The sequence below is a fragment of the Tachyglossus aculeatus genome, chromosome 9 (assembly GCF_015852505.1).
Source record: "Tachyglossus aculeatus isolate mTacAcu1 chromosome 9, mTacAcu1.pri, whole genome shotgun sequence".
Taxonomy (NCBI): domain Eukaryota; kingdom Metazoa; phylum Chordata; class Mammalia; order Monotremata; family Tachyglossidae; genus Tachyglossus; species Tachyglossus aculeatus.
This window is the reverse complement of record NC_052074.1, coordinates 9,354,695-9,380,306: the sequence shown is the minus strand read 5'-3', so window position 1 is coordinate 9,380,306 and position 25,612 is coordinate 9,354,695. Positions and strand designations below refer to the sequence as shown.

At 42.7% G+C, this 25,612-nt stretch overlaps 1 non-coding gene across 1 annotated transcript; it reads right to left on the bottom strand.

The window, feature by feature from the left end:
- Window positions 1-12,170: 12,170 nt before the first annotated feature.
- LOC119932730 lies at window positions 12,171-12,308 on the bottom strand. The gene has a single exon (XR_005452469.1). It is a non-coding gene; the product is annotated as a small nucleolar RNA SNORA7 (small nucleolar RNA).
- Window positions 12,309-25,612: the final 13,304 nt, after the last annotated feature.

Here is a 25,612-nt window from a genome sequence, read left to right as displayed (position 1 = left end):
CTCTGACTACTCACAGGCCTATGCTCTTCCCACTAGGACAAACTTCTTTGGCCAAATGAAATCTCTAGAAAATTGGTAAAAAAAAAAAGCAATTCCTAGACCTGTATAAAGCATTTGAACAGAGGGTTGTCTAAGAATGTACATTTTTATTTGTAGTGTAGGTGCTAAACGTTGAAATTGGGTTTCTTCAGAATGAAAAAGTAAATCTTAACTACACCAGTAGATGGCATAAATAATTTACTTCACTGTATCTCCTAAAATATTAACTAAACTGTCTTCAAGGTAAAGTAATAATACCCAGTGGCTAATTGTTTCTCCTAATGAGGAAGTCGTTCCTGCAAGGCTGAATTGATGATTCACTAAAGAAATATGTGCGTTTGAAATAAATACAGAAAGTAAATTGCGAAATATATAGATGTAGTTATAAACTTGAGGCTATGTAGTCAAAACTATTCCCCATAGGTGGACCTAAATCGATCATTGAACTGACGCATAAAGGATTACGTAGAAACAGGAGGCTGCTAATCTAGATGCACCCTACAACACCATTAGTTAAGAGCCATGCAGAAAGAGGAGGAGCATTTGACAGAGTCACAGAACTAGGAAAATGATGTCTTCAAAAACTGTGTGGGTGTATACCTGTCACACAAAGTCCCATGAGAAAGAAACATGAGGCTTCCTCTTCTAAGTAGAGCTGGACTGTTGGTATTACAATTATTCAATATTTACCCAATACTAATAAATCTGGAAGGCAGTAGGTGTACGACTAACTGTTCAAAAAGGAATACGCTGCTTTGGATGAGAAGTAGGACACTGACCCAAGATCACCATAATATATTGAAATGATTGCCATGTAGTGCATGCTCTGTACTGCCAGAGCCTCACTGCTTAGCATGTTCTAAATGCTCAATAAATACCATCAATACTCCTACTGCCAACCATGGCAAGGTAGGGGAATTCCATTTAAGGGATGATTATTCATTTTCGGGGTTGTATTCTTGCTTCCAGCCCACATATACATGACTCTTATTCCCAGCCCAGCAAATATCAGCACCACACTATAGGGTCGCCTCGTTCAAATTTGGGGAGCGGGAAAGGAAGGCCTGGAGAATTATTCTCTGGGTTTGATACTGTGGACCCAGATAATTTCCATTTAGCCTCCAGAGTCTGCCCTGTTGAAAACACTAGAAAATGGATTCCCTTCAGTTATCTAAGAGAATTATTCTAGCTGTTAAGATGCAGCCGTGGTCTACTGAAAAACTTACCAAGAGGTAAACCTGAAAACACCTGGAATATTTAAGAAAGTTAGGACATCCAAACAGACCTGTTGATTGCCACGGGCAGAGCTGAGGAATTTCTAGTTCTCTGGCATGGCATCAATCTAATTTATAGCTTGTAAAGGGCTGCCTCTTTGAATGCATCAGCCTGACCTTGGACAAGTCCATTCTCCCTCTAGGTCTTGATTAGATCTATAAAATGAGGATAATGACACTGTTCTGCCTTCTAGGATGGGCAGAGGAGCTGATCAATAATAAATTTTATTAAGTATTTTGGAAATGACACTCCCTATGGAGGGAATGATTGACTATTAACTCCCTCTTCAAAACTCCTGTCCCCCTGCTGTCCCCCATGACTGAGTTATGTACTTTGTTGAAAAAATGGAAACCATCAGGCGTGATATCCCTAAAATCTCCCCTGCTCCTCTCCAGTTCTTCCCTCTTCCTGTGTCCTCTTAACTCTCCCAATATATCCATCAGTGTCTCAAGAGGAGATCTCCTGCCTCCTCTCAAACACTACCCCCTCCACCGGTGCCTCTGGCATCTTCAAATATTCACTTTCCAATGGCTTCTTCCCCACTACATTCAAACAAACTCAGGTCTCCCCTATCCTTAAAAAACCCTGCCTTGATCCCATGCTCCCTCGAGTTATCACCCCATCTCCCTCCTACCATTCCTCTCCAAATTCCTTTAAAGAGTTGTCTACACCCACTCCCTCCACTTCCTCTTCTCTGATTCTCTCCTTGATCCTTTCCAATCTAGTTTCCGCCCCGTTCACTCCATGGTAACTGCCCTCCCTAAGGTCACTAATGACTAATGGTCACTAACGTCTTAAGAACTTTCTGTGGTTTCCCACCCAATTGCTCATCAAACAGAAATTCCTTATTGTCAGCTTTAAAGCACTCAAATTACCTTTTAATTTTCTATTGTAGTCCACCCTGCACACTTTGCTCCTCTAGCACCAGCTTGCTCAGTTTGCCTTGATCTTGTCTATCTCGCTGTTGACTTCCTCCCTACATCTTCCCTCTGGCCTGGAACTCCCTCCCCATCTATATTCATTCATTCATTCAATCGTATTTATTGAACGCTTACTGTGTGTAGAGCACTGTACTAAGCGCTTGGGAAGTACAAGTTGGCAACATATAGAGACGGTCCCTACCCAACAATGGGCTCACAGTCTAGAAGCAATTGGGTGGTCTATATGCACCAAACCACCACTCTCTCCACCTTCAAAGCCTTACTACAGTGACACCTCTTCCAAGAGGCCTTGCCTGATTAAACCTCCTTTTCCCTGATTCCCTCTCCCTTCTGCATGGTCTATACAGTTGGCTCTGTACCCTTTAAGGACTTGATATAATAATAATAATAATAATAATAATAATAATAATAACATTTATTAAGCACTTACTACATGCAAAGCACTGTTCTAAGCTCTGGGGAGGTTACAAGGTGATCAGATTGTCCCATGGGGGGCTCACAGTCTTAATCCCCATTTTATAGATGAGGTAACTGAGGCACAGAAAAGTTAAGTGACTTGCCCAAAGTCACACAGCTGACAATTGGCAGAGCCGGGATTAACCACACCCTCAGGCCTGCAGCACTTATGTACACATCCATAATTTATTGCTATTAATGTCTGTCTCCCTCTGTGGACTATAGACTTGTTGTGAGCAGGGATCGTGTCTACCAGCTCTGCTGTACTGTGCTCTCCCAAGTGCTCTGCACAGAGTAAGCACTCAGATTCCACTGACTGATTGACTGATTGAACGAATGAGAGAGATAAATCAAGGATAATGTCAAGATGTCAGGGAGGATGATGGTATTGTCTACAGGAATGGTAAAGAAAAGGATAACTCTCCTTAACTAGTGTCTCCTCACTGACTTCCCAGCCTCCTGTCTCTTCCCACTCCAGTCCGAACTTTGCCCTGCTGCATGGATCAGTGAAAATGTTCAGTCGGTGTCTCCCCACTCCTCAAGAACCTCCAGAGGTTGGCCGTCAACCTACACACTGGAATCTCCTTACTTCTGACTTTAAGGCACTCAATCACCTCATCCCATCTTACATCAATTCACTGATCTACTACAGCCCGGTCTGCACACTCCACTCCTCTAGCATCAGCTTACTCGCTGTGCCCCGATTTCTTTCTCAGGTCCTCCCCTTAGCCTGGAACTCCATCCCCCTCCATATACAACAGACCACCATTCTGTCCACCCTCAAAGCATTATTAAGGTCACAACTCCTCCAAGAGGCCTTCCCCAATTAAACTCTCTTATTCTTAACTCATTCTACCTTCTGCATCATCTATACACTTGGATCTGTGACCGTTGGACATTTGATATTTGCCCCACCCCCAAACCCACAGCGCTTAGGCACATATCTTTAAGTTATGTATTAAAAATTGCTTATTTATTAACGTTAATGTCTGTCTCCCCCTCTAGACTGTAAGGTTGTTATAGGCAGGGAACACGTCTGCTAATTCTGTTGCACTGCACTCTCCCAATCTCTTAGTATAATTCTTTGCACACAGTAAGCGCTTAATAAATATGATTTATCAATTGATTGACTGGGCATGTTAAGTTTGGTGAGTCAGCAGGGCATGCCAGTCGCAATGTCCTGAAGGCAGGAGGAAATGTGAGACTGCAGAGAAGGAGAAATGTCAGGGCTGGAGAGGGAGATTTGGGAATCATCTGCTTAGAGATGGTAGTTGAAGCTATAAGAGAGATTTAGTTCTCCAAAGTAGTGGGTGTAGATGAGCATAGAAGGGGACCTAGAACTGGGCTTTGAGGTACTCCCACACTTAGAGGTGAGACTCAGAGGAGGAGCCTGCAAAACAAACCGAGAAGTACTATCAATCAACCGTATTTATTTGGCGCTTACAGTGCATAGAGCACTGTACTAAGCACTTGGGAGAGTACAGTCCAACAGATTTGGTAGACACGTTCCCTGTCCACAATGAACTGACAGTCTAGAGGACAAGAGAACTGAAGATATATATCAATTTAAGTTCTCTGTTTACATATTTGTTAATTTTTCCATGCTATTAGTTACCTATTGCTGCCCTACGTGTCATTCAATCCCTCAATGGTATTTACTGAGTGCTTACTATGTGCAGAGCACTGTACTGAGAGTTGGGAAAGTACAGCAGAATTAGCGAGCACATTCCCTACCCATAAGGAGCTTACTTATCAGCACATCAGTCCTCTTCATCTGTTACCCCCCTGTTCTCACCCCTCCCAAGCTAACCTTCTAGCTGTATCTTGTTCTTGGACTCTCCCACCTCCTTCTCTCTGCTAATGTTGTTCCCAGGTTGGGCTTCAGAGTTTGTCAACAATAGCAGCCCTTTCATAGCCCTGGATCTTTAATGGGATGAAGCCACTCTTCCCAGTTTCCTACTCTGTAGGGAAGATATGTCTGTGTCAGAAACTTCAGCCCACCCAAGCGACAGAGTCCCCTGTTGAGTTTTGTGATGGGACATAAAGTCTTTTGGGATTTTGCAGCCAGTCACTCTTGGCTGAGGGGGCAAATGTGTTCCCTATTTTATTAGTTATGCCATCCCTGTAGACATCAATTTCAGGGTGGCAAAATTCTAAGGCTCACATTGGCTTTGCTGCATTGATACGATTTCAATCTGATTTTTAATTCTGAATCGTTAATGCACCATAGTGTAAGAGATCATTTACATAAGCTTCACTTTGGAATGCTTTCAAAGATGCGGGACCCTCGTGTTTGTTTTCTCAGCTGGTAATTCAAATCCTGGCCCAGTTACAGTCAGCAGTATGTTGTCTGTTTTTCATTTCATCACCACATGTGTATCCCATATGAACCATTTATTCGATTTCTAGCCTATACACAACAAGTAAATGTCATATGTGCTTTCAAAGCACAGTCAACTGGTCTCCAAATATTCAAATTTTTAAAAAAAGAAAAGAGGGAAAATAGAAAGGCAACGGATAAAATAAATTAATTAACAGGACAGGTTCATCTGTGGTGATTTTTGCTCCAAATGCTTTAGGGTTAATGTTTCTTATTGTTCGGAATTTGCATCCTGTAAACATTTGCATGCCTACACTCCAACCTTTAGCCTAGCCTTACAGAAAAGCCCGTAAATGAAGTAGAATACAAATACAATGGGTACATCCAAATGAGAGAGAGCAGCCCATCAAATACAGGAATGTAAATAATAGCATGGTGCTTGACTTTCTTGCAGAGCCATTCATTAACAAATTCCTGTCTTGCCATATCCCTAGAGGGGAGGGTGGGCAACTAAGTATCCCTGTATCCCCATCCCACCAGCTTGCAATTTGGGTGTCATCTATGACTCCTCTCTCTTATAATTTACCTTCCTGTTCGTTTTTCCTTTGCAATCTTTTTCTGGATCTCCTCCTTCCTCACTACTTCTACTGCAGCTAGTCTGGTTTGAGACCTCATCACTCCCCCAGCAGATTACTGTAACATCCTTCTTGTTGGTCTCAATCAATCAATCAATCAATCAATTGTATTTATTGAGTGCTTACTGTGTGCAGAGCACTGTACTAAGCGCTTGGGAAGCACAAGTTGGCAACATATAGAGACGGTCCCTACTCAACAGTGGGCTCACAGTCTAGAAGGTCTCCTTGTCTTTGCGCTTTCCATTTTTCAGTCTCTCCTTCCTGCAGGTTTGCAAATGCTGATTGGAGCGCAATCGAGCCCCTCCTCAAAATTTCTGACTCTGCATTGTTTCTCATATGAAACAAAAAAAAAAAAAACCGTATTGGCCATTGGCTTCAAGGTCCTCCATTAGCAGCTTCCGTTTTACCTATTTACTCTCTTCTCCCACTACCCCTAGGTTCCTGCTCTTCACTCCTTCCAAACAAATAGTAATAATAATAATCCTGGTATTTGTTAAATGCTGTGCAAGGCACTGTGCTAAGCGCTGGGTGGATACAAGCAAATCAAGTTGGACACAGTCCCCGTACCATGTGGAGCTCACAGTCTCAGTCCTCATGTTACAACAGATGAGGTAACTGAGGCCCAGAGCAGTTAAGTGACTTGCCCAAGGTCATACACCAGAGAAGTGGTGGAACCGGGATTAGAGCCCCTGACCTTCTGACTCACTCCCAGGCCCATGCTCTATCCATTATGCCATGCTGCTTCTCAATCAATCAATCATATTTATTGCTCCAAAGGGTTCCTGGTTCTGCACTTTTCCATCTCTACCCCTTTGCTCAAACCTTCCTCCTGGTCTGGAGTGCCTCCTTATAGCCTCAAGCCCTGTCCCTCCCAAAAAGACACCTCTCCCCATCACCGCCTCCAAGACCTCACCCCCATCTTCCTAGGATACCAGCCTCCCATTCAGCGCTCTTCCATTTGTTTATTGTTCATTGTATCAACTGTTTATTTTGACAGTGACATATCATTCCATTTTTGCTGATTGCCTTCCCCAGTAGATAGTAAACTGGTTGAGGGTGACCTGTGGAAGGTAGTTCTTGTAGGTTTAATTTTTTAGTACTCTTCAAGCCTCGAATGGTGCTGTAGGCACAGTAAGGGCTCAATAAATACCATCAATGGGATGATGGTGGTGATGAATAAATACCATTGATGCTGATATGAAGGCCCAAAGAGTTAAGGGCTTGGCATGAGGGGACAGAGTATTCCAAAGTGAGAACTGAAAACTTAGTTCGTGGCCCCAGATCTTGTTCCCAATAGTAGATCTTGCTACCTTTTTTAAATGGTATTTGTTAAGCATTTACAATAATAATAATAATAATAATGATAATAATAATAATAATGGCATTTATTAAGCACTTACTATGTGCAAAGCACTGTTCTAAGCACTGGGGAGTTTACAAGGTGATCAGGTTGTCCCACGTGGGGCTCACAGTCTTAATCCCCATTTTTACAGATGAGGTAACTGAGGCACAGAGAAGTTAAGTGACTTGCCCAAAGTCACACAGCTGACAAGTGGTAGAGCCTGGATTTGAACCCATGACCTCTGACTCCAAAGACCGTGCTCTTTCCACCAAGCCACGCTGCTTCCCCAGCCACGCTGCTTCTGTGCTAGGCAGTGTACTAAGTGCTAGGGCAAATACATGTTAATTAACTTGGACCAGTCCATTTCTCACTTGGGGCTCACAGTCTTTACAGGTGAGGTAACTGAGGCACAGAGAAGTTAGTGACTTGCCCTAGGTCACACAGCAGAACAGGAGGTGGAGCCGGGATTAGAATACAGGTCCTTCTGACTCCCAACCCATGCTGTATCCAATAGGCCACACTGTTCATCCCTCTATGAGATATCTTTGTTCACACAGCCCTGTATGTTGGCTGAGGTGGTTTTTGGTTTTCTGCTTCCCCACAGCACCCATTCTTTCTTTCATTATGGATGAATCCAAAGTAGGATAGAGAGGATAATGAAAACAAAGACACCTTGAGGAACACAGTAAGCGCTTTACAAATACCATTAAAAAAAAAGCCCCTGATGCCCCATCAGCATACCCTGGGGCTTCAGGGCCAGGTTTGCCCTCTGAAGTGATTGTACTGTAGAGCAGCCCAGAATCCAAGTTTGGGAGGAAGGAGTAGCTAAAAGACCTGAAGGAATCACTCCAGTTTTCCCTGATCAGAGTCCACAGTCCTCCCTGGAGGGGATAGAATCAGGAGCTTTCAGTCATGTGCTTTCGATTGGTGGCCTCTGATTTCGTGATGAACTAACCAGGAAAAAAGGAAGTCAGAATCTCCCGGTAACCAAGTTTTTACCTGTTAGTAAATCAGACAGTTAGCGAGGTACTTTCGCTTTTCTCAGGCCCGTTCACACGGTATAATTTAGTGGTGTGAACAGGTGAATGGAGTCTTCCCAAGCACCTGCAGAAAATGTCTGTGGAGAAGAGAGCTCATTGTAGACTAAGTCAGATTTCAGATCAACTCTGAAATCTAAATATGAGAGCAAGCAAATAGAGTCTCCCTCCTCACAGTTGACTTCCCAAGCTTGATGAAATCCATCTCACCCCTTCAGCCAGTACAGCTTACAGCAGGCTCACAAGGTCAGAAACTCTCTCGCGGTTGGGGGTGACAAACATCTGGTAGGTCAAGATTGGAAAGGAGCTGGCTAGAGCCCACAGAGAGGGCTGGCTGTTGGAGCTCCCCTCTCCACCCTCAGTGGCATATCATAGAAAAGGAGGTGGGTGGGGAGAGAAAGACTTAGAGGGTGGTGGTGCAAGTGTAAACACGAAGAAAGAAAATAATCTAGTTTAGTTGGGAGGCAAAAAAGAAACTTCAGAGGGACTAGTGGGCATTCAGAAACTTGGGGTGGCACGTCAAACTCTAACATTTTTAACTCCCTTCCTTGCTTTTCATATACTAAGCAATCCTGTATTAATTAATTGTATTTATTAAGCTCTTATCATGTGTCAAGCACTGTTCGAAACACTGGGGTAGATACAAGTTAGTCAGGTCAGACACAATCCCTGTACCAAACGGAGCTCACATGTTTTAGGTTCATAAGCCATATTTTATCTGCACCCAGGCAGCACTAGAAACAATGACATAAATGTTATGTCAAGAATGTCTCAAAATAAAGTCTGAGCCAGATGTACAGTAATAATAATAATAATTATGGTATTTGTTAAGCACCTACTATGTGCCAAGCACTGTTCTAAGCACTGGGGTAGTTATAAAGTAATCAGGTTGTCCCATGTGGGGCTTACAGTCTTAATCCCCATTTTACAGATGAGGTAACTGAGGCACAGAGAAGTGAAGTGACTTGCCCAAAGTCACACAGCAGGCAAGTGGCAGAGCTAGGATTAGAACCCAAATCCTCAGACTCCCAAGCCCGTGCCGTTTCCACTAAGCCACGCTGCTTTTTACACCCCTTCAGTACACCCCTCTAGACTGAAAGGTCGTTATCGGCAGGGGACGTGTCTGCTAATTCTATTGTATTGTACTCTCCCAAGCTCTTAGTACAGTGCTCTGCACATAGTATATGCTCGATAAATACCACTGATTGATTAATTGATAAGAAGATGTTTTGACATGGTCAGACTACCCCAAAATTCATACTGGGAAAGTCCTGTAAGGGGAACAGGGGATGGGGGATTATAGTAATAATAACAATAATAATAATTACACTAGCTCTTCCACTTGTGTCTGTAAAGCAAGCTCAAAGTAGGTAAGGAGCTGCTCTGCCTCTAAAACAATAACTTTACTCCTGGGAGTACGGCTTGAACTTGGGAAAAAGTCTTCCACGTGACTTGCAATCAGACATCATAGTAGTAGTCTGTAGTAATAGTAGTAGTAGTAGTAGTTACACATCCGCCATAGCTCCCAGCATCCTATTGCTATCTGTCAGAGATGGATTAATGAGCAGATAAGTAAATTGGAGCATGGAGAAGTTAAGCCACTGGCCCAAAGTCACAAATTCATGGAGCCATGTCACCCTCACTGTCCCTAGAACCTGACCAGACCCCCAGAGCCTGGAAGGCCAAAGGGGTCTCCAACTACCCCATCATCCCCACTGTGCTCTGGGCCTGGTTCGGTGGGAGAGGAGCTGCAACTCTGTTGATAAATCAGAATAAACTACCCTTTATTCACCGCATTTGCATACGTGGCCGTAATTTATTTATTTATATTAATGTCTGTCTCCCCCTCTAGACTATAAGCTCATTATGGGCAGGAAACAGGCTTATCAACTTGGTTATATTGTACTCTCCCTAGCGCTTACTACAGTACTCTGCACACTGTGAGCACTCAAGAAATATGATTGATTGATTGATTAATTGATAATAATAATGGTATTTGTTAAGTACTACGATGTGCCAAATCGACTGTGAACTCCTTGTGGGCAGGGACTGTGTCTACCAACTCTACAGTATTGTATTCTCTCAAGTACTTAGTACAGTGCTCTGCGCACAATTAAGCACTTAAAAAACACCACCGATTGATTGATTGCAGTGCTGGGGTAGGTTCAAAGGGAGCTGCCCAGCGATAGAAAATGAGTAAAAGCATTCCGATCAAAAGAGTGTCCACCTCAGAGCTAATAAGGGTTTGGGAGAAGTAGGCAGGATCCTTGCCTTCCCAGAGGAGGCCTCCTTAGCCTCCTAAGTCTCCCCCTGTGAGCCCCAACTGGGATAAGGACTGTGTCCAACCTATTTGTATCTACCCCAGCGCTTAGGACAGTGCCTGGTACATAGTAAGCACTTAACAAATACCACAATTATCATCAGTAATAATATGTAGAAGGGTACTGCTCCCCATATGTATTCTAGGAATTCCTGGATGACGGCCCGTCCTTGCTCCTTGTAGCAGATGCTGCTGGGGTCACAGTAGCTTGGACCTGGTTTTCCTCCCTTAGCCAGCTCACCATCCCCCCCTCCAAGCTGAGTGGTCCTCCTCAGTGGTGTCACTCACTCAATCGTATTTATTGAGCGCTTACTGTGTGCAGAGCACTGTACTAAGCGCTTGGGAAGTGCAAGTTGGCAACATATAGAGACGGTCCCTACCCAAGATGATTCCTCTCCCCCGCTTCAAAGCCTTATCGAAGGCCCGTCTCCTCCAGGAGGCTTTCCCTGACTGCGCCCTCCTTTCCTCTTCTCCCACTCCCTTCTGCATCACCCTGACTCACCCCCTTTATTCATGGAGAAGCAGCGTGGCTCAGTGGAAAGAGCGTGGGCTTTGGAGTGTCCTTTGGGAAAGAAGTAATGGGCCTGACAGTCAGGCAATGGGCCAAGCCATTGGCTGGGATCCTGCAGGCTTCCTCCTCCAGATGTTATCTTAGTGACCCCAGCACCATCCTCTGCCCAGAGAGTGGAAGTGGTGGAGAGAGAAAATGCCTCTCTAATTTTGTTATTAAAAACCACAATCAACCGTGAACTGTGATCGGTAAACGAAGTCCTTTACACCCTAGGAAAGAGAAATTTCAGATTCCCGGAAGAAATGCTCGAGACCCTAATTCCTCCTAGCAACTAAATGAAAATTATTTCAATTACTTTTAGAAATTTTATGCCTCCAAATAGATATTATTGGCATCACTTTGTTTTCCGGGGCGCACATCACTCTAATTATATGGCAACTGTTCACCATGGAAGCACATGGTAACCATTATGTAATCAGAGGGTGATTATCTGCTTATTTCTGTTGTCTAAACCTTGGCATTATAACAGGATATTAAGGCTGTAAATAATATAGCAATTAATCATTTAACTGTTTGCTAGCATTAGGTACATTTACCTCATGATCTTTCAAATCATGTTATAGGACAATTTTCTACACTAGAAGGTGCAAGGCTCAGACCACTCCATAGACCCCCAAAGGCCTGGGCTATATCCAAGCCCCAACCCTCCCACCAGAGGAAATCACAGAGGAACAAGGCAAAGAAGGCAAAGAGGCAGTAGTGAAGCCTACAGCCTGCTGTCAGTCCTAGGCCCTGGCCCTGGAGAGGAGACTAGTGGATTTTTAGGTTTGGAAATTTGGGGTACTGGGGAATCCCATTGGCACCCCACCAAATTTGAAACATTCTTCTTTTTTTTTTTTAAAAAAAAAAAAAGAGCTTCAAGCCAAAGTGACTGTACACCCCAGGCCCCATGGAGGGTCTGTGAGACACCACTTATTGAAGCCCACTCAACTATTCTCTTAATTTCAGTTAATATTGGGATACCAGAGGGCAAATGACCTTCATTTATATCAATCAATCAATCATATCTATTGACCACTTAATTGGGAGTTGTCTCTGACCCATAGTGACGCCATGGACACAGCTCTCCCAGAACGCCCCACCTCCATCTGCCTTCGTTCTGTTTGTGTATCCTTAGAGTTTTCTTGGTAAAAATGCAGAAGTGGTTTACCATCGCCTCCTTCCATGCAGTAAACTCGAGTTTCCACCCTCGACTCTCTCCCATGCTGCTGCTGCCCAGCACAGGGGAGTTTTGACTTGTAGCAGATTGCCTTCCACTTGCTAGCCATTGCCCAAGCTAGGAATTGAAAGAAGATGCTTCTGCTTGAATCTCCCTCCCATAGTCATGACTGGTAGAGTACTGGAAACTCTCCAGATGCGACCCTGAGAGGGGAATATCAGTTCGGTTATTGGTTATGATTTTCAAAATATACAGTATGATTGACCTAAACTATTAGTTCTCAATAACCACTGATAAAAAAATACCTCACGGAAACCAAAAAATAATGTGATGATTCAAATGATTAACTACTGTTCATGCTACAGTTCTTATTTATTAGTGAAGACCACCAAGAATTAATATGATGTTATTCGGTTGAAATCCGTGGTGGACAGAACTTTCCTTAATTCTTTTCAGGATGTAACTTAAGCATAAAGGTTAGGTAGGTTTAGATACTACTGGAGAACTCTAGTTTATGTAAACGGTGCCTGAAAGAAGCTCATACATTGGGAGATTCTAGCTCAATAAACATTAAATCAGAATTATTGCCATTTAGAGGATTGTAATTTGAAAATTAACCCAAATTCATTCATTCATTCATTCAATCGTATTTATTGAGTGCTTACTGTGTGCAGAGCACTGTACTAAGCGCTTGGGAAGTACAAGTTGGCAACATATCGAGATGGTCCCTACCCAACAGTGGGCTCACAGTCTAGAAGGGGGAGACAGAGAACAAAACAAAACATATTAACAAAATAAAATAAGTAGAATAAAAATGTACAAGTAAAATAAATAAATAAATAGAGTAATAAGTACGTACAAACATATATACATATATACAGGTGCTGTGGGGAAGTGAAGGAGGTAAGGCGGGGGGATGCCCCCAGGGATTTAGTAGGCAGCAGCAGGGACCATTCCAATGTCTGAAATCTTTACTAGAGACCACTTTTAAGTTGACATCCTGAAACATAGTAAGAGGAAATCCCCAAAAAAACCCTGAATCTACCAATATTTAGTGCAGTGATCAGAATCAGTTTAAGGTTCTGGGGCACCCTGAACAGTGTAAAGTACTGACCTCCTAGTCCACAGAATTCATTACCCCCCTCCCCATTATTTACATCAATTGTGTTTTCAATTTCTATGATAAAATGTCCTATATTGATATCTCTCACCAACCCTGAGGAAAATCGCTCACACAAACCAAGGGAACCCCCGGTGTCCACCTGCTCTAGCCTTTTTACTCTTTCTTTCCAGCTCTTCAGATGCAGAAAAACATAACCGATATGTACATTTGTAGAGGCTTAGTACAGGGCCTGGCACAATCTGTAATTTACTAATTTTTATTAATGTCCGTCGCCCCCTCTAGACTGTAAACTCAAGGTGGGCAGGGAACGTGTCTGCCAACTCTGTCATACTGTTATATTGTTGGCTAGCCAACAATGCATGCTGACTAGGTACACCTGAAGAGCTGGGGAGAAAGTGTTCAAGGCTAGAACAGGTGGACATCGGGGGTTCCTATGGCTTCTGTGAGCTATTTTCCTCAGGGTTAGTGAGATGGGGGGAAATGCCACACATGCTGGCATTGGGGGGCAGATAGGGATAGATATATAGATAGGGCAAGTAGATAGGCAGAGAAGCAACATGGCATAGCGGATAGAGCACAGGTTCTAAGCGCTGGGCTAATCCTGGCTCTGTCACTTATCTGCTGTGTGACCTTGGGGAAGTCACTTCTCTGTGCCTCAGTTACCTCATCTGTAAAATGAGGATCGAGAATGTGAGCCCCATGTGGGACAGGGAATGTGTCCAACCCAATTTGCTTATATCCTCCCCTGCACTTACTGCAGTGCCTGGAACACAGTAAGCGCTTAACAAATACCACAATCATTATCATCATTATTATTATTACAGGGAGGAGGGTCTGTCAGGGCAGGGGTGTTGAGGACCATCTCTCCATCCCCGCCGTCTTACCTCCTTCCCTTCCCCACAGCACCTGTATATATGTATATATGTTTGTACATATTTATTACTCTATTTATTTTACTTGTACATATCTATTCTATTTATTTTATTTTGTTAATATGTTTTGTTTTGTTCTCCGTCTCCCCCTTCTAGCCTGTGAGCCCACTGTTGGGTAGGGACCGTCTCTATATGTTGCCAAATTGTACTTCCCAAGCGCTTAGTACAGTGCTTTGCACACAGTAAGCGCTCAATAAATACTATTGATTGATTGATTGATTGACCAGGGGTCCGGTTACTTTGGCTCCCTCCAGCACATGTAGCTCACAGATTCTGTGGTGTTTTACCAATTTCCAAGGCTCCCAGCCTACTGTGGCCCAGTTAGCACCCCTCCCAGAACTAATAGCGCTTGTACTTCCCAAGCGTTTACTACAGTGCTCTGCACACAGTAAGCGCTCAATAAATACGATTGATGATGATGATGATAATAGGGGCTAATCTTTCACCAGTTTTCCAGCTTCCGAGAAGAAAGCTTCTCACCAGGATAAGTACTGACATAGGTCAAAGTGTCAGGAGACTGGCTCAGCTATCCATGTCACTTAGCCTAGGGATATCCAGCAAAGCATACAGTGGCTCAAGATGAACTGGTCTGAATTTAAAAACTTCTCATCATTCTCCCCCAGCCATGTGCACGCATTCTGGGCCATAATTTTTAAAACATTGAATAACATTTTAAAATACAAAAGCATCGAGCAAATGTTCTAAAAGCACAGGAGTTGGTGTGATAATGAATGAGAGGAATGATAAATCTTGAGTCCTTTGATATGAATTTAAATTTAGTGGACTGCATTTAGCCTGCAGTCACAAGGAACCTAAGACTTCATGCTTTCATCCTGTTTTACCGTACCTCAGTTGATCAACTCGACAGAGGTGTTTAGTTGAACAAGTAGCTGTATAAACTTCTAATATCCTGGTGAAGAAAGCCACTCTAAGAATCACTACAAAGGACATAGATTTATGATCTCTTATGAGTTCAGTGGATTTATGGGTTCTAATCTCGGCTTCGCTACCTGTCTGCTGTGTGACCTCGGGCAAGTCACTTCTCTGTGCCTCAGTTACCTCAACTATAAAATAAGGATTAAAACTGTGAGTTCCATGTGGGACAGGGACTGTGTCCGACCTGATAAGTTTGTTTCTACCCCAGCGCTTAATGCAGTGTTTGGAACATAATAAGCATTTTAACATTGCCATTAAAAAAATCTTATCTTTTAAGTTTCTTATATAGAATTTATATTTACTTTCCCTATGAGACTATAATCACTGCTGATATAATAGAAGACTTTGAGCTTCTATGATGAGAGGTGCAGCTGATTACAACTGGACATTCTTATCGACATCATTTATTTACTCAATAGTATACATGTCATCGGATATGGGAGGGCACTGAGTATAATGTGATTATATTGTATGGCTTTCATGCATTTGCTTTATTTGCTGGTATTTAGTTTGTCTTTGTATCTCTTATTTTGTAAAACACTTGATAATAACGAAAAAGGAAAGTTTAAATCTTTAAAAGTTAGCTCCGGCTTAGCATTTGTCAAGGTGGTAGGTCATCTGAACCTATGATACAACCAAACTTTTGGCACAGTACCCTTGGATCTGATTCAGGTTACCTCATCTGCCAGGTCAAGTAAGACAATTGATCCCGGGTAATTATGTCAATTCTCCTATAATGTGGAGTTTATTTTCTTGAATAATACTATATAAAGGAAAACTTGTGCTTGAGAACTTACCCAGAGTCCGCCATCAGCCAGTTGTGCACAGCTATTTCTTCCAGCACCACCTCGTGTTCTGTCCAGACGTGGGTGATTGGAAGAATATTCCCTAATCCTGCTGTCGCACTCTTTCCAAGATGTGTTGGGAAAACAAGCACTCTGGCAGAACTGACTGTATTTGGAACTTGGAGACCACACTTGGAGATTGGAGGACAAATCTCCGCAGAGGCATGCGGAGAGTTGAGGAGTTTAAATCATGAACTCTATGTGCAAAGCAGGATATATGTTCCTGGTATATTGCACCTCTAATCCTACCACCAGCCTCGGCTGCGGCTTTGGCCACCTTCACCCAAATAAATAAGCATTTATCTGGTGAATTACATTTTTGGTTTTAGATCTTGGAAAACAGCTATTGGACCTAAAAAAGACAAAATATTGGTTTTAAAACAAAAATGATTTTAATCACATTTATCAAAAATCAATGGTAGTTATTGAGTTCTTACTATGTGCAAAGCACTGTAGCACTTGGGAGGGTACTGTACAGCAGAGTCAGTAAACATATTCCCTGCCCTCAAGGAGCTTACAGTCTAGATGGGAGACAGACATTAATACAAATAAATCAATTATGGATGTGTCGATAACTGCTATGGGACTAAGGGTGGGATGAATATCAAGTGCCCAAAGGGTACAGATCCAAGTACATAGCCAACGCAGAAGGGAGAGGGAGTAGGGGAAATGAGGGCTTAGTACTTGATGAAGAGAAGTTCCTGATGATGTCCTGAGAACATCTCTGTTCTAAGTGCCGAAAAGATTGTGTGAATGTGTTGAGATTGGGTGCACCCTCGTGCACTGAAGTAAGGTAGGAGAGGGTGAGTTGATTAAATGCTTTAAAGCCAATGGTAAGGAGTTTCTGTTTGATGCAGAGGTGGAAGGGCAACTACTGGAGGTTCTTCAGGAGTGGGGAGATGTGGATTAAAATGTTTTGTAGGAAAATTATGTTTATGGTATTAAGTGCTTTCCGTTTTATAAGTTCTGTGCTAAGCACTGGGATAGGTAGAGGATAATCAGATTAGACAAAGTTCCTGTCCCAGAAGGGGTTCAAAGACAAAATGTAGGGAGAGCAGGTATCCTATCCCCGTTTTACAGCTGAGAAAACTAAGTCGCAGAGCAGTTATGTGACTATCCCAATGTACCACAGAAGGTCAGTGATAAAGTTGGGCTTAGATCCTAAGTCTCCCTACTCCCAACCTGTGCTCTTTCCACCAGGCCGTGCCACCTCCTCTGAACTAGCCCTATACGAGCTGCTCCTGTTCCACTCCTAGCAAACTGGGATTGTCATGAAGTACTTGTGTTTGATGGCACACTTGTTACAGGGTTGCCAACTCCCTGGGGGAAATGGAGGTAATTATCCATGGCATAGTGGATAGAGCAAGGGCTTGGGAGGCAGAAGGACCTAGGTTCAAACCCGGCTCTACCACTTGTCTGCTGTGTGAGCACACAGTAAGTGCTTAACAAATACCACAGTTATTATCATTATCCCCAGACTCTACATTTGGATACATTATTTTACCTCCTCTTTCTTCCTTTGTTCTTTCCCCTGTCTCAAATCCCTCTGGGACACACCTCTCTCCCCATGTTTGAACTTGAGAATGATTAGGGTCACTCAGCAATGCTTTCGAAACCATTGTGACCCGGCGGATGCCCTCTGTCACCTCCCTTTTAAAGCCTCTCTTCTCTCTGATTTGGAATGTAAACCAGTAGTAGTGTCGAGGGCAAACTATTTTTTGATGATTGCCAGCCTAGTTTGGGCTCGCAGAGCTGAATGAACACTGAGGCAATGGGGCAGCTGCCTCTTCAGGGGCTCCTGGCATACCATTGCTCGACGCTACCCAGTGCGGATCTTGCTGGTCACGCGGGGCCAAGTGGGTCATGGTTGTCACTTGGCTTCTGCCGTGCTGCCATCTCAACCTGGCTCTGAGCCAAAGCTACCAAGCCCCTCCGATTGCCTCAAATGCAGTTCACCTTGGACACCAGTTGTCAGTAGGAGAAGCAGCGTGGATTAGTAGGAGTCAGAAGATCATGGGTTCGAATCCCGGCTCCACCATATGTCTGCTGTGTGACCTTGGGCAAATCACTTCACTTCTCTGGACCTCAGTTACCTCATCTGTAAAATGAACCCTTTGTACAGGTGTTTTGCACTACTCTCCCAAGCAGTAGTGCTCAGCTAACAAACAGTACTTTCTCTGGGGGGGGTAGAGAAAGCACAAAAGCACCAGAAAGGGTTCCTGCTCCTCTGTTGGGTGGAAGGTTGAAGCTTGAAAACACTGTGAGCCCTTTTAGACTGTGAGCCCACTAGTGGGTAGGGACTGTCTCTATATGTTGCCAACTTGTACTTCCCAAGCACTTAGTACAGTGCTCTGCACACAGTAAGCGCTCAATAAATACAATTGATGATGATGATGATGAAGGTAAGTGCTCAGTGCATGTCAACAGGTACTACTAGCAGGACCGCGAACACCCTGGCTTGGAAAAGCTAAGTGGAGGGAAGATGATTTTAAAGAACCTTCCTCTCTCTGCCACCCCCAATGGAAAATAGCCCCAGACCCAGGACAAGCACTATTGAGGAAGTTTTATCCCCCGTCTGTACTCTCAGCCAGAATCTGACCTAAGGCAGTAGCTCCAGGAACTGTTCTTTTGTAGAGAAAAAGCGCAGGTTATTATTAGTAACATTATGAATGTAATTGTTAATGATTACAGTAACAACAATAATCATTTGTTTTGCTAGAGTTGAAAATCTAACACTACATCTGCTTTTCTTCTGGAGAAGAATGTGCAGTTGTGTTGTATTCTCCCAAGCACTTAGTACAGTGCTCTGCATATAGGAAATGCACAATCCATACCATCGATTGATGGATTGATAGATCTCTGGCAAGCGTCCTGTATTACAGAGGGAAATGTATATTTTGGTTCATAATAATGATAATAATTGTGGTATTTGTTAAGTGCTTGCTATGTGTCAAGCACTGTATTAATCACTGAGGTAGTTGATACACGATAAATCAGATCCCATGTGGGGCTCATAGTCTAAGCAGGAAGGGAGAACAGGTATTGAATCCCCATTTTGCAGATGAGGGAACTGGAGGCACAGGAAAGTTAAGTGACTTACCCAAGGTTACACGCAGCAGGTAAGTGGCAGAGCTGGAATTAGAACCCAGATCCTCTGACCTCCAACCCATGCTCTTTCCACTAGGCCACACTACTCCCCATGGTGTCTTTCAAATGGTTCAGGGTGACTTTCAAATAAAAAGAAAAGGTGCCTCATTTTATTTTTGCAGCATGCCAACGATCCAGAAAGAAAAAAACTTCATTTTTAATGGGATTCATGCTGCAGCTAGCAAATCCAGTACTACTACCAAGATGGGGAAATTTGAATGAGCATGATTTCTAAAGACCATGAGAGTGATTTTAAATGTCTTCTGGGAACATACTTCCTCACCAGAGGGAGAAACTGTAAACACCATCTGAAAAATGAATTCCGAGTGGAAAAATCTCCTTCCACAGACTGGGACGTGATGCAGTGTATCACCCCTCCCAGCCTGATAGAATTCATGCATTCCCTATTAGTACCTCTCCTTCCCCTCTCTCCCTGCCTGAATAATTAGAATGAACTTGAAGATTCAGTTTTAAAACCAAGGATAATTCTAAGTTTGCTGAAAAACAGATAGTTAAATTACATGAGTATTGGGGCCTCCCAAGTAGTAATGAAAGCAATGTATTCATTCATTCATTCATTCAATCGTATTTATTGTGTTGGCGACTTGTACTTCCCAAGCGCTTAGTACAGTGCTCTGCACACAGTAAGTGCTCAATAAATACGATTCAGTGATTTATTGAGCGCTTACTGTGTGCAGAGCACTGTACTAAATGCTTATTTATGCATTGTACTAAACACTTGGAAGTACAAAACAAGAAAGTGATGCATTCCCTGCCCACAGGGAGTTTATTTAGACTCTAGAAGAGGAGTCAGAGAACTTTTTATGGAATCATCAAAATAAATAGTGTGTCAAATTGAATAAATGTGCATATGTTTATATGTAACTGCTGAGGTTGGGTATGAAAAGGGGCTGATGTGTTTATATGACATGGAATGCTGGGAATTAAGTGGGGAAGACTTGTTGGAGAAGGTGGAATTTCAGGAAGCCTTTGAATAAATGGGAAGCTGTGATCTGTCAGATCCGGGGAGCAAAGGAGTTCCAAACCAGAACCAGAACAGCATGAGCAAGGGGGGTTGGAGGTGGAAGAGTTGAGAGTGAGGTACAGTGAAAAGTTTAGGTTTTGAGGACATAGAGTGAGTTGGGAAGTAGCAGGAGAAGAGAGCAGATATATAAGTGGGATCAAGTGGTGACCAGCCTTGAAGCCTCCCAAGAAATCTGACTCCTGATTGAATCAAATATATGAAAGGAAACAAGTTTCAAACACTCTTTAGCCAGCCATATCTGAAATGAGATCATAGAGACGATCAAAGTGACTGTTTATTCTGTTTTCACCCCCAAAAGCAATTACAGGAACAACTATTTCAAATTCCACCTACCCAGTAATAATGTTTATTTAAAATGTTACTGGTCCTACATTGAGAGAAATATCCTTGAAGACTCATGTGCTGAATTTTAGACTGATCAACAGGCAAGAGCAATCTGAAAATATTTAGTGTTTAAATTTAAACCAAAAAAGCCAGGAAACTGAGGCTTCAGGAGGAGAAATGCTTGCTACTTAGAAGGTGAACTAAGCTGATGACCTTAATTTTGTAGACTTTTCATGATCTATAAGTGGTCTCTATAAAAAGTACATTAGCCTGGAAATGATAACATTGATCTAAGGACACTGTATGTCAAGATTGAGAATTCCTTAAAACATAGGTCTTCAATCAATCAATCAATCAATCGTATTTATTGAGCGCTTACTGTGTGCAGAGCACTGTACTTAGCGCTTGGGAAGTACAAGTTGGCAACATATAGAGACAGTCCCTACCCAACAGTGGGCTCACAGTCAAGAAGGGGGAGACAGAGAACAAAACCAAACATACTAACAAAATAAAATAAATAGAATAGAAATGTACAAGTAAAATAAATATATAAATAGAGTAATAAATATGTACAAACATATATACATATATGCAGGAATTCACTATTCCTATTCACTTCACTATTCCCGAAATTGCACCCAGGACTGTATTGGAATTTGCATGGGAACATTTGGTCCTGGCAGCCCGTAATGCATGCAGCATAATGTAATAATAATAAGAATGATGGCAATTGTTAAGCACTTACTATGTGCCAAGCACTGTTCTAAGCGCTGGGGGGATACAAGGTAATCCGGTTGTCCCACATGGAGCTCACAGTCTTAATCCCCATTTTCCAGATGAGGGAACTGAGGCACAGAGAAGTTAAGTGACTTGCCCAAAGTCACGCAGCTAAAAGTGGCGGAGCTGGGATTAGAACCCATGACCTCTGACTCCCAAGCCTGTGCTCTTTGTAGTGATGTCACACAGAACAGAAGTGGGGGACAAATTTTTCCCCACCTCAGTGCAGCCAATATCTGAAGTGGGCCCTCATCTGATTATATTTTATAGAATCAATCAATCAATCGTATTTATTGAGCGCTTACTGTGTGCAGAGCACTGTACTAAGCGCTTGGGAAGTACAAGTTGGCAACATATAGAGACAGTCCCTATCCAACAGTGGGCTCACAGTCTAAAAGAATAGAATATATAGAACAGAATAGAATAGAATATATAGAATATAGAATGCCTCTCCTTTCCTCTCCTGAGAGCAATGTTATTGGGAGGTAGGAAGTCCGGGACCTGCATTTCTTTTGGGGGTTCAACTGATCGGGTGCCTCCAGCTGAAAGGAAAATTTCTGCACTCTCACCTGCAACCATGAAAAAAACTGACATATAACAGAGAAACTACTCCTTGTGCATGTTTACCAAGCAATTACACGAAAGGCAAATAACAAGGGAAAGGATATATGTTTATTATAGGTGGTAACATAAAGGAAAAAATAGTGTGAATTACAAGCAGCTTAGCCTTGTGGGTAGAGCACAGGCCTGAGAGTCAGAGGACCTGGATTCTAATCCCAGTTCTGACACTTGTCTGCTGTGTGACCTAGGGCAAGTCATTTCACTTCTCTGGGCCTCAGTTACTTCATCTGTAAAATGGAAATTAAGACTGCGAGCTCCATGTGGAACAAAGACTGTGTCCAACCCAATTTGCTTGTATCCACCCCAGTGCTTAACCCAGTGCCTGGCACATAGTAAGCACTTGATAAATACTGTTATTATTATTGTATTATTATGGTATTATTATTATTATTATTATTATTATTATTATTATTATTATTATTATTATTATTATTATTTGGTGGTCTGGGTAGTTCCCTTCAGTTTTGCAGGCTTTCTACTCAGGTTAAGCAGCATTAGCTTCAGGCAGGCCCAGAAGCAGCAGCAACACAACAGAAATCCGCCATTTCCCTCTTATAATAATATTATTAATATAAATAATAATATTATTTGGAGAAGCAGCGTGTCTCAGTGGAAAAAGCCCGGGCTTGGGAGTCAGAGGTCATGGATTCTAATCCCGGCCCCGCTGTGTGACTTTGGGCAAGTCACTTCACTTCTCTGGGCCTCAGTTCCCTCATCTGTAAAATGGGGATTAAGACTGTGAGCCCCATGTGGGACGACCTGATCACTTTGTATCCCCCCAGCACTTAGAACAGTGCTATAATAATAATAATAATAATAATAATAATAATAATAATAATAATGATAATAATAATGGTATTTGGTAAGCACTTACTATGTGCCAAGCACAGGTTTTATCTCCTGCTCAGAATCTACTCCTGGCTGCAGCCACTTTTAACTCCTGTCTAGGATCTCATGAGACCCAATCACTACTTTTTTTTCAGTATCTGTTAAGCACTATTTACCAGGCACTGTACTAAGCGCTGAGATAGATACAAGCTAATCAGGTTGACACAGGTCCATGGCCCACATGGAGCTCAGAACTTTAATCCCCATTTTACAGATGAGGAAATTGAGGCCCAGAGAAGTGACTTACCCAAGGTCACACAGCAAACAAGTGTTGCCAGTGGGATTAGAACCCCGGTCCATCTGACCTCTAGACCCATGCTGTATCCCCTCTAGACTGTAAACTTGTTGTGGGCAGGGAATGTGTCTCTTCTATTGTTATATTGTACTTTACCAAGGGCTTTGTACAGTGCTTTGCAAACAGTAAGCATTCAAAAAATACGATTGACTATCACTAGGCCACAGTACTTTTTCAATCACTCTGTAGTCCCAGCTTCCAGCTCAATTCCTCAACCTCAGTTCCCTTGTCTGGACTGGCTAGCCAAGCTAGCTCTCTTCCTCCCTTCAAGGCCCTACTGAGAGCTCACCTCCTCCAGGAGGCCTTCCCAGACTGAGTCCCTTCCTTCCTCTCCCCCTCATCCCCCTCTCCATCCCCCTCATCTTACCTCCTTCCCTTCCCCACAGCACCTGTATATATGTATATATGTTTGTACATATTTATTACTCTATTTGTTTATTTATTTTACTTGTACATATCTATTCTATTTATTTTATTTTGTTAGTATGTTTGGTTTTGTTCTCTGTCTCCCCCTTTTAGACTGTGAGCCCACTGTTGAGTAGGGACTGTCTCTATATGTTGCCAACTTGTACTTCCCAAGTGCTTAGTACAGTGCTCTGCACACAGTAAGCGCTCAATAAATACGATTGATTGATTGATTGATTGATTGTATCCCCCCAGCGCTTAGAACAGTACTTGGCACATAGTAAGCGCTCAATAATAAATAAATACGATTGGACACTAACCGGCAGCCAGAAACCAAATGGATTGGGTCATTTCCTTCTAGGAACTGGCTCTCTCCCTCCCTGTCAGTTACAATGGGTTTATATTCCACTCAGATTGATATGCTATAGGTGAAAATACCCTATTTAAGATTCATGGCCGTGAAGTTATTATAAGTCCCTTCATCAGGTGATTTTACTTTATGGTAAGCATCAGTTTTTCCCTTCAAACCGTCTTTCCTTCCAAAACAGATGTTCCAGCTTTACGAAATTAGGACTGGCCATGCCGATAGCCATTCCCATTTCCCTCTTATAATACTATTATTAATATAAATAATAATATTATTTAGAGAAGCGGCGTGGCTCAGTGGAAAGAGCACGGTCTTTGGAGTTAGAGGTCATGGGTTCAAATCCCGGTTCTGCCAACTGTCAGCTGTGTGACTTTGGGCAAGTCACTTCACTTCTCTGGGCCTCAGTTACCTCATCTGTAAAATGGGGATTAAAACTGTGAGTCCCTCTTGGGACAACCTGATCACCTTGTAACCTCCCCAGCGCTTAGAACAGTGCTTTGCACATAGTAAGCGCTTAACAAATGCCATCATTATTATTATTATTATTATTGTAATGCCATCACTTAGAACACTTTGTGAAATCAGGATACCCAAGTAGCAGAATTCTTCGGTGGTTTTAAACTGTAGACCTTCGGTGGATATGGTCAGAGCAGATGGTGGGTGTTGGGCTTCAGTTGAAGCCTGATTTGGTCTTCAGAACGATTTAGCAGCTCATGTAAAACATTCAGGGAACCATTTGTGGGTGTTTCTGTGTGAAGATGTGTGAATGGATGACCTCACTGATTCCAACTCTTCTTTCCTTTTCTGCCCCTGCTGCTCCTCTATCCTGCATTCAAAAATCCCTGTCTAATGATTCAGGGTTAGGTATTGTCCAAATATTTGTCTTCTGCCTGCTTTTTGGCTATCCGGTGGGAAGGGTTAGGAAGAAGAGGTGAATTTGAAATGGAGTTGTCATTTTGGAGCTCTCTTCCTCCCTTCAAGGCCCTGCTGAGAGTTCACCTCCTCCAGGAGGCCTTCCCAGACTGAGCCCCTTCCTTCCTCTCCCCCTCGTCCCCCTCTCCATCCCCCCATCTTACCTCCTTCCCTTCCCCACAGCACCTGTATATATGTATATATGGTTGTACATATTTATTACTCTATTTATTTATTTATTTATCTTACTTGTACATTTCTATCCTATTTATTTTATTTTGTTGGTATGTTTGGTTCTGTTCTCTGTCTCCCCCTTTTAGACTGTGACCCCACTGTTGGGTAGGGACTGTCTCTATGTGTTGCCAATTTATACTTCCCAAGCGCTTAGTACAGTGCTCTGCACATAGTAAGCGCTCAATAAATATGATTGATTGATTGATTGATTGATTGATTTTGGTGGTTCTTTTAAAGGTCTAAACAAGGTGGGAAAGAGGTTGACATTACTGGTTATCATACATTTTCTATCTAACCATGCTAGACCTCAACTCTCCATTTGCATGAACAATCTAGAGGTGGACACTCACAATGGATATTTTCTCTCTACATGAATACAGTTAGTTGTTTTTTTTTTCTACTTGCCTGCCAGTGGCAGCTGAAAGATAAGACTCGTTGTGCATACACTTAAAGAAAGCCTTAAACCACAGGGCAAAACAATCCTGTTTTCCTGTGTTTTCTTATTGTGTGGGAGGGAAGAATGAAAAGGGACTAGCGGTGGTAAGTATAGGAGAGATGGATCGTCACCAACATTTATTGAGTGCCTATTGTGTGAAAAGATCATAGTAGGTGCTTGGGAAAATTCGGTATAAATAAAAAACACAGACCCACCCCTCAAGGGATTTA